At 32.6% G+C, this 7,270-nt stretch overlaps 1 long non-coding RNA gene across 1 annotated transcript; it reads right to left on the bottom strand.

Annotated features, from left to right (window-relative positions):
* Positions 1-1,028: 1,028 nt before the first annotated feature.
* Positions 1,029-3,146, bottom strand: LOC145039098 (uncharacterized). Its single transcript, XR_013679729.1, has 3 exons — positions 2,817-3,146; positions 2,216-2,616; positions 1,029-1,306 (listed from the first exon to the last, which is right to left on the bottom strand). It is a non-coding gene; the product is annotated as an uncharacterized LOC145039098 (long non-coding RNA).
* Positions 3,147-7,270: the final 4,124 nt, after the last annotated feature.

Raw genomic sequence — 7,270 nt, 5'->3', positions numbered from 1 at the left:
TTTATACGATGAAGTCATTGAAGACGGACTTGTGTAGCAAAACGTGATGATTTTTTTTGAACAATGCCTTGATTTGTATTGTTGAAAATGAAGGTCTTATGAAAGTTAAGATCGAAGATGTAATTGATCGCTTTCAAAAAATATGTATACATTGATGTCAAATTTGAAATGTAAGTTCTATAATTACTAATTGGTTATCTTTAACAAACTTGTAATTTTTAAAATTTTATTTTATTATATTTGATCGGGATTTTTTTTTGGTGCCATTGTTGCTAGACATTCATGCATGGTGTGTCGGTGTACCTAAAATCGCATTATGCGATGTGCTGAGCTGGACGAAACCGCGCCCAGGAACACCACACCGTCGGTGTGGTTTCGGGTGTAGTGAATCAGCATTTGAAGATCCTTCCCAGCTCCTTTCTTCGTTTTATTAGCTAATGTTTGATTTCTTTTAAATTCTTTTCAGTTTCATAATATTTTATTAAATCATATATATACTAAAACTTATTAAAAAATATTAAAATTTATTTAAAACTCTACAAAAAGAGATAATATTGAAATAAGAATATTTAAAATTTTAAAGTTAAAATTAAGAAGTGAAAGGTGACAATGTCCTAAGTTTTGAAAAATAAATGGAAATTAAAGTAGTATGAAGGTGACATGAAAATTAAATGGAAGATGACTAAATTTATTGTTTGCAAGATTTTTAAAATAATCTTTCCAAACATAATTGTACGCGTTTTGGTTATTATTGTGAAGGATGATGAGTATTCGAAACCCGCCAACACCAGCTACATCTCCTTTATGTTTATTTTTAAATTCTAAAATTACATCCAACTTTTAGTTTTTTAACGGTTTTAACCCAAATTTGAAATTCATCTTTCTTTTTTTTAGCCCAACTTTGAGAAAAGCTAAAATTTCTTTCATTGCTTTTAAAAAAATATATTTTGAAACGTTTTTTTAGTATATTTTATCATTTCTTTTGTTAATTAGAACTAGTGGATGCTCCACATGGGCCAGTAGTCTTTTGTAAGATTTGCTTCGAATTCATTGACAAATGTCTATTTTGTTCATGTTTAATATTGAGAGTATTGAATTCCTTCGAACAATAGTCTATTTTGTTCATGTTTAATGGTGAATCTTTTGTTATCATGTTAAATTATGTTCTTTTTTTGAGCTTTGATAATGCAATTGTTCATCTTTGATGGATTTAGACCGTAAATGTTGATCATAGAAGGATAGAAGCGTGTTCAATAGTAGGAAGTTCAAAGAACTTGTTGAAGATAGCTAGAAGATTCAATCAACCCTAAGGTGCTGTTTGTTTTTTCTGAGGCAAAATGTCTGCAGTCTGCGGACCACATCTGTAGACCTCTGCAGTAGAAGAGGTGGACCAAACGTCTGCAGTCTGAAAAAAGAAGACTGTTTGTTTTTTTAACATCTGCGGGCTATTAAAATAAATTGAAATCTAAATAAACTGATTTTTTAAAACTTCAAAGCGAATTTTTATATATTTTTACGACTTTATTATAAATATATAACGAATCTAGATCAACTTTTATGTATTATTATATAAAAAATAAAAATAAAAATGGTATTAATTCATATACATATTTGATAAAAACCAACAACTTTGATTGCAAAGTTATAACTAAACATTATAATTAGTGATCAAAGAATTTGATACATAAATAGATGGAAATAAACTTCGATTTTTTCAAATAAATCTATTAAAAACGTACGATACATATTTTCTCGAGAAATTGATGATACTCTATTAAATAAAGTTTTACAAAATTTTGGCAAAAAAATATAAGAATATATTATGATTTTTTTTTCATATTTATATAAACAACTTCAACGAATATTATTATAATAAATTTTTATTTATAAATTTGTTAAAAATAACATGTTTGTATCGTCAAATGTTTTTTTTTAAGTTTTGTATTTTTTTTTTCATATTGTTTATCATTAATAAAGTTGGAAAAAATATAAATTAAAAAAAAACTTTAAAAAAATAAAGATATATATGTTTTTTTAAGCTAGAAGATGTCTGAAGATGTTAGAAGACTCTGGTCCACATCTGCACCAAGAAGAGGGCGCGCAGACATTTTTAGGTCTGCAGTCTTCAAAAAAACAAACAGTCTGCGAAGACTAATGTCTGCACGGCGCAGACAGAAAACGTCTCGCAGATCTGCAGACAAAAAACAAACACCACCTAAAAGTCAAAGAAACAATAAACCAGTAAATTTTATATGCACAAAACGATAATCAAATTGAGATTAAAATCAAAATAAAAACAAAAATAAACACCATAGCATAATGCCACCTAAACAAGATTCCTAACTGAACCAAGCAAGCATCAAACACTCAAATTTAACTTACGAAACCATAATTGGTTAAAAAATGGCAAAAGGGCGACCTAAAATCACGACACTTACAAAAGTTTTTGCCTTTATTTACCTGTGAATTTGAAATCAGAGGTGGTTGGTTGCTTTGATTCCTCCATTTTTCTCTTTCCTAACCATCTTTCTGGAACATGTAATGTCCTTATCACTGTCATGTTCCAAAGTTCTTAAGGAATAAACTCAAACAGTTGGTGATCATATTGATATAAACCTACAAATCATGTGTGGATTAGGTGAAATGGATTCCTTTTTAAGATTAGGTCAAAAAGAAATCGAAGCATAAAAAACGTAAAGGATTCAATCGAAGAGGCAATCAAAGACAAACACAAACACATAGAAAGAAACATCAAAGAGAAAAGAATCAAAGCAGAGAATAAAGCCGACAATCGAAAACCATAAAAAAGAACATACCAACGAACAGAAGAAGCGGGAGATAACGCAAAATCGAGGAAGCGATCAACCCATAAATCCAACGGAACAACCATGAAATCCACCTGGCTGCGATCAACGGCGAAATCCACCCGACTGCAATTGACGGTGCTATCGAGGAATCCAATAGAAATGAAAATCGATTGACAGAATCGATGGTATAAAAGTGGAACCCGACGTAAAATCGAGGAATCGAATACCAATCTGGAATCCGTTGAAAATGAATTGTAAGCAGAGAGGACACCGCCTGTAGAGGAAAAAACTAGCGCCAAAGTGGATCGGCTGAAACAGCTGGCTTCAGCTAGGCTCAATATTGACACTATTCACGAGCCTAGTCCAAAATTAACATTTCTATTTAAAAAAAAAGACCCATGGTTCTCATGGGCCAAAAAGGTTTTTCAAGTTATTAGATTGGATCGGACCGAAAAAATTTCACCACATAGTCATCTGATTCAATTCCAAATATTAAATGTACTGTCCAGGGCGTTATAAATATATTTTGGCCCAATAGGAACGAAAAAAAAACCCTTAAAGATACAAAAAATTCCATATATATATATATATATATATATATATATATATATATATATATATATATATATATATATATACACTAACCGTTTATCCGCGTCAAGCGACGGATACAAATAATTTTTACTCTAATTAAATTTTACAGACGATTAATTCTTTTATGCAAATAGTTTATTATATCTAAACAATTATGAATAAGAGTCATGCTAGCATGAATGAAATCAATAAGAATTAAAAATAAAAAATTGTGATTCTTTACAAATATATATGAACACATGATTGATTGCATTATTAATCGTGCAACACTTTTTTATACACCACATTTAATGTAAACACTTCACTAACATTTAATTGTTTATCAAACTTCACTAATATGCATTGACACGTGATATCCCTCTGGATAATGCCACGTAAAGTCGATCATACGAGAAAATCGATTTTGACACTTCTTATTTTTTCGGTTGGCTTTCCTTCAAGCTCAGTTTTTGTCAGCTTTATAGGTTTGAAATCACGTTTTTTCGGTTCAGATTTAATTATTTCCTTTTAGTTCCATTTTTATGTATTTTGATTTAGTGTTGTATTTGAGCCAATCTCATTCAATTATATTGCTCAACTTTCGTCATGATAGATGGGGATTAATATTTTTCTTGACGCTTTGTTTCCTTTTATTTGACGTTGAATAAAAAACTTCAAAAATGGTCCCTGTGGTTTTCGAAAATATCAAGTTTAGTCCCTAAGTTTAAAAAACCTCACAGATGGTCCCTGTGGTTTCAAAACTTTTAATGTTTAGTCCTTCCGTCTAACACCGTCAGTTTTCTACCGTTAAGTGAGAGGCATTTTCGTCATTTCAATACCCAGGGACCATTTATGAGGTTTTCTATTTTTTTTTGAATAAAAAGAAAAAAAAATGAAATTTAAAAGGGTCCCACCCTCTCTCTCTCTCTCTCTCTCTCTGCTGTATAAAAAAACCCACACATCACAATTCTTCAAGAACAGTGTCTTGATCGAGGCTATGGAGGGAATCAATCAGATGCACTATTGGTGACGCCAAACCTTTTGCCAATTCCATTCCGATGTCGCCGGCCAAACCAAATACATAAAACGCAGATGTCGTGGCTTCAAAAGCGTGTGCTGGGTCGATTGCAACCATTTTCTCTCTATTCCTCTCGTATCTTTCTCGTCTTGTAGGTCCAAGACAAGGTAAATAGCCCTCTCCACCCTTACTCCCCTCTCTACTTCGGTAATCCCCATCTCCATCTTTGATTTGCCTTATTATGAACAATCCTTTTCAAACCTCAAAAATGTATGGAACCTGGATAGGGAGACAGACACGAGGTTGTAAGAAGAAACAAGAGTAAGGGGTATAAGGTGGTGGGCGGAAAACTCACACCTGCAACAAATATGATGTCAACGGATGGTGGAGCAGCGAGTGGTGGTGATGGGTGGCGTGTTGTGGCAGCTCCGGTGCTTCTCCATTGTGTTTTATCGGTGTGAACTCGGAGAGAATGGGGCAAGGAAGATGGCAAGTGGTGATGAAGGTTTCTCAGTGGTGTTGGAGGTTTGGGTTGTCCTCGGGAGGGAAGAAGTTAGAGGGAGGGAGAGTGGTGGTGGTGCTGTTTATGCTCGAGTTGGTACCACCAAGATGAAGAAGAGAAGGCTTGGCCTTTGGCTGGTCAACAAGTAAAAGGGTGAAGGCACAGGAGGGTATTGGGTTTTTTTGTTTCATCAGTTATAGAATAATAAGAAGAAGAAGAAGAAAAGAGAGAAATAGAGAGAGAGAGAGGGAGAGAGAGAGAGGGTGGGACCCTTTTAAATTTCATTTTTTTTCTTTTTTTTTTTTCAAAAAAAATAATAGAAAACCTCATAAATGGTCCCTGGGTATTGAAATGATGAAAATGCCCCTCACTTAACGGTAGAAAACTGACGGTGTTAGAGGGAAGGACTAAACATTAAAAGTTTTGAAACAATAGGGACCATCTGTGAGGTTTTTTGAACTTAAGGACTAAACTTGATATTTTCGAAAACCACAGGGACCATTTTTGAAGTTTTGTCTTATTTTTATATAGATATCATATTTATAAAAAACATAGTTTTGACAAATCTATTAAACATTAAAATATATCTATAGCATATGTATACAAACATTCCCTTTCAACAAATAGATTTCTATATGTTGTAAAAATTAAATGACAAATTTTTAACCCTAATTGTTTAGGAGACTCATCTATCAAGTTGAATTAGTAGTTGGACTAAAATTGTCAATATTTTATAACCTTTATCATTTTAATCAAGTTTTAAGACTTATATTTTGGTGTTTTCATTTAATGCCATAAAATTAAAAATATACATAAAAACATATTTGTTATAAGATATGATCAAATAACAAGATAAATTATAGAGTAAAGAAAGACATGAGAGTAGAGAGAACTTTTATTCCAATACTTGTGATGAAATCATCAAGTGTCTAATACATATGGCTCACTATTTATACTATCCAAATAAGATGAAAGATGAGCTATAATATGAATGCACATTATGATGGTGTATTATTACATTCATAATACACATTGAAATGGTTGTTACTAATGCTAAATAATGATGGGGGAGTTATGGGAGAAATGGAGAATCCAATGGTCATTCACAAACTAATATTTCATAACACTCCCCCTTGAATGACGATTGTATCATGCCTTGTTAAAACCTTAATAGGTAAAACCTCATGGGAAAAACCATTTATTAAGGAAAAAGAGTACATGATTAATAATAGATATTTGGAACAATTGCCTCGTTAAAAACCTTGCTAAGAAAACCCAGTGGGAAAAACATAGCTAAGGAAAAGAGTACAATATGTTTCCAACTCCCCCTGATCATCACATCACTTGATTTCCTTAAAGCGTCGCATTCCAATATTTCGTACCATGTTTTCAAATTTGGATGTAGGGAGCACTTTAGTGAACAAATCGGCCAAGTTGTTTCTTGATTGAATTTTCTGGATGTTGATGCCACGCTCTTTTTGAAGATCATGAGTAAAAAAAAACTTTGGTGATATATGTTTGGTTCTGTCTCCTTTGATAAAACCTTCCTTGAATTGGGCTATACAAGCCGCATTATCTTCATATAGTATGGTTGGAGCGTCCCTGTTAGAAGTTAGACCACAACTTCTCACGAATGTGATGAGTTAAACTTCTTAACCAAATACATTCACGGCTTTCCTCATGAATTGCTATAATCTCTGTTTGGGATCGAGCTTTGTGTGGATCAGACAAATATCCAGCATCTGCATAACCAATTAACTCCGCATTTGATGAATTTGAATAATATAAGCCCATATCCATTGTACCTCGAAGATATTGAAGAATGTGTTTGACTCCATTCCAATGTCTTCTTGTTGGGAAAGAACTATATCTTGCTAATAAATTTACAACAAAAGATATATCAGGTCTCGTATTATTAGCAAGATACATCAGTGCACCGATAGCACTAAGATATGGTACTTCGGGACCAAGAAGTTTTTCATGTTTTTCACAAGGCTGAAACTGGTCCTTTTTGGCATCTAAATGCCTTACTACCATCGGGTTACTCAATGGATGTGAGTTATCCATATAAAACTTTTTAAGCACCTTTTCTAGATAACTAGATTGATGTACAAAAACTCCATTTTTGGTGTGCTCAATTTGAAGACCCAAACAAAATTTCATTTTACCAAGATCTTTCATTTCAAATTTTTCTTTCAAACAAGAAGTGGCATTTTCCAATTCTCCAGAAGTTCCAATTATGTTCAAATCATCTACGTAAACAGCAATTATCACAAATTCTGATCCGGATCTTTTTATGAATACACATGGGCTTAATGGATCATTTTTATAGCCCTCTTTTAAATGAAATGTACTTAAACAATTGAACCA

The sequence above is a fragment of the Lactuca saligna genome, chromosome 4 (genome assembly GCF_052625555.1).
Source record: "Lactuca saligna cultivar CGN05327 chromosome 4, ASM5262555v1, whole genome shotgun sequence".
NCBI classification, from domain to species: Eukaryota; Viridiplantae; Streptophyta; class Magnoliopsida; order Asterales; family Asteraceae; genus Lactuca; species Lactuca saligna.
The sequence above is the reverse complement of the archived record's forward strand: the minus strand, read 5'-3'. Positions and strand labels throughout refer to the sequence as shown.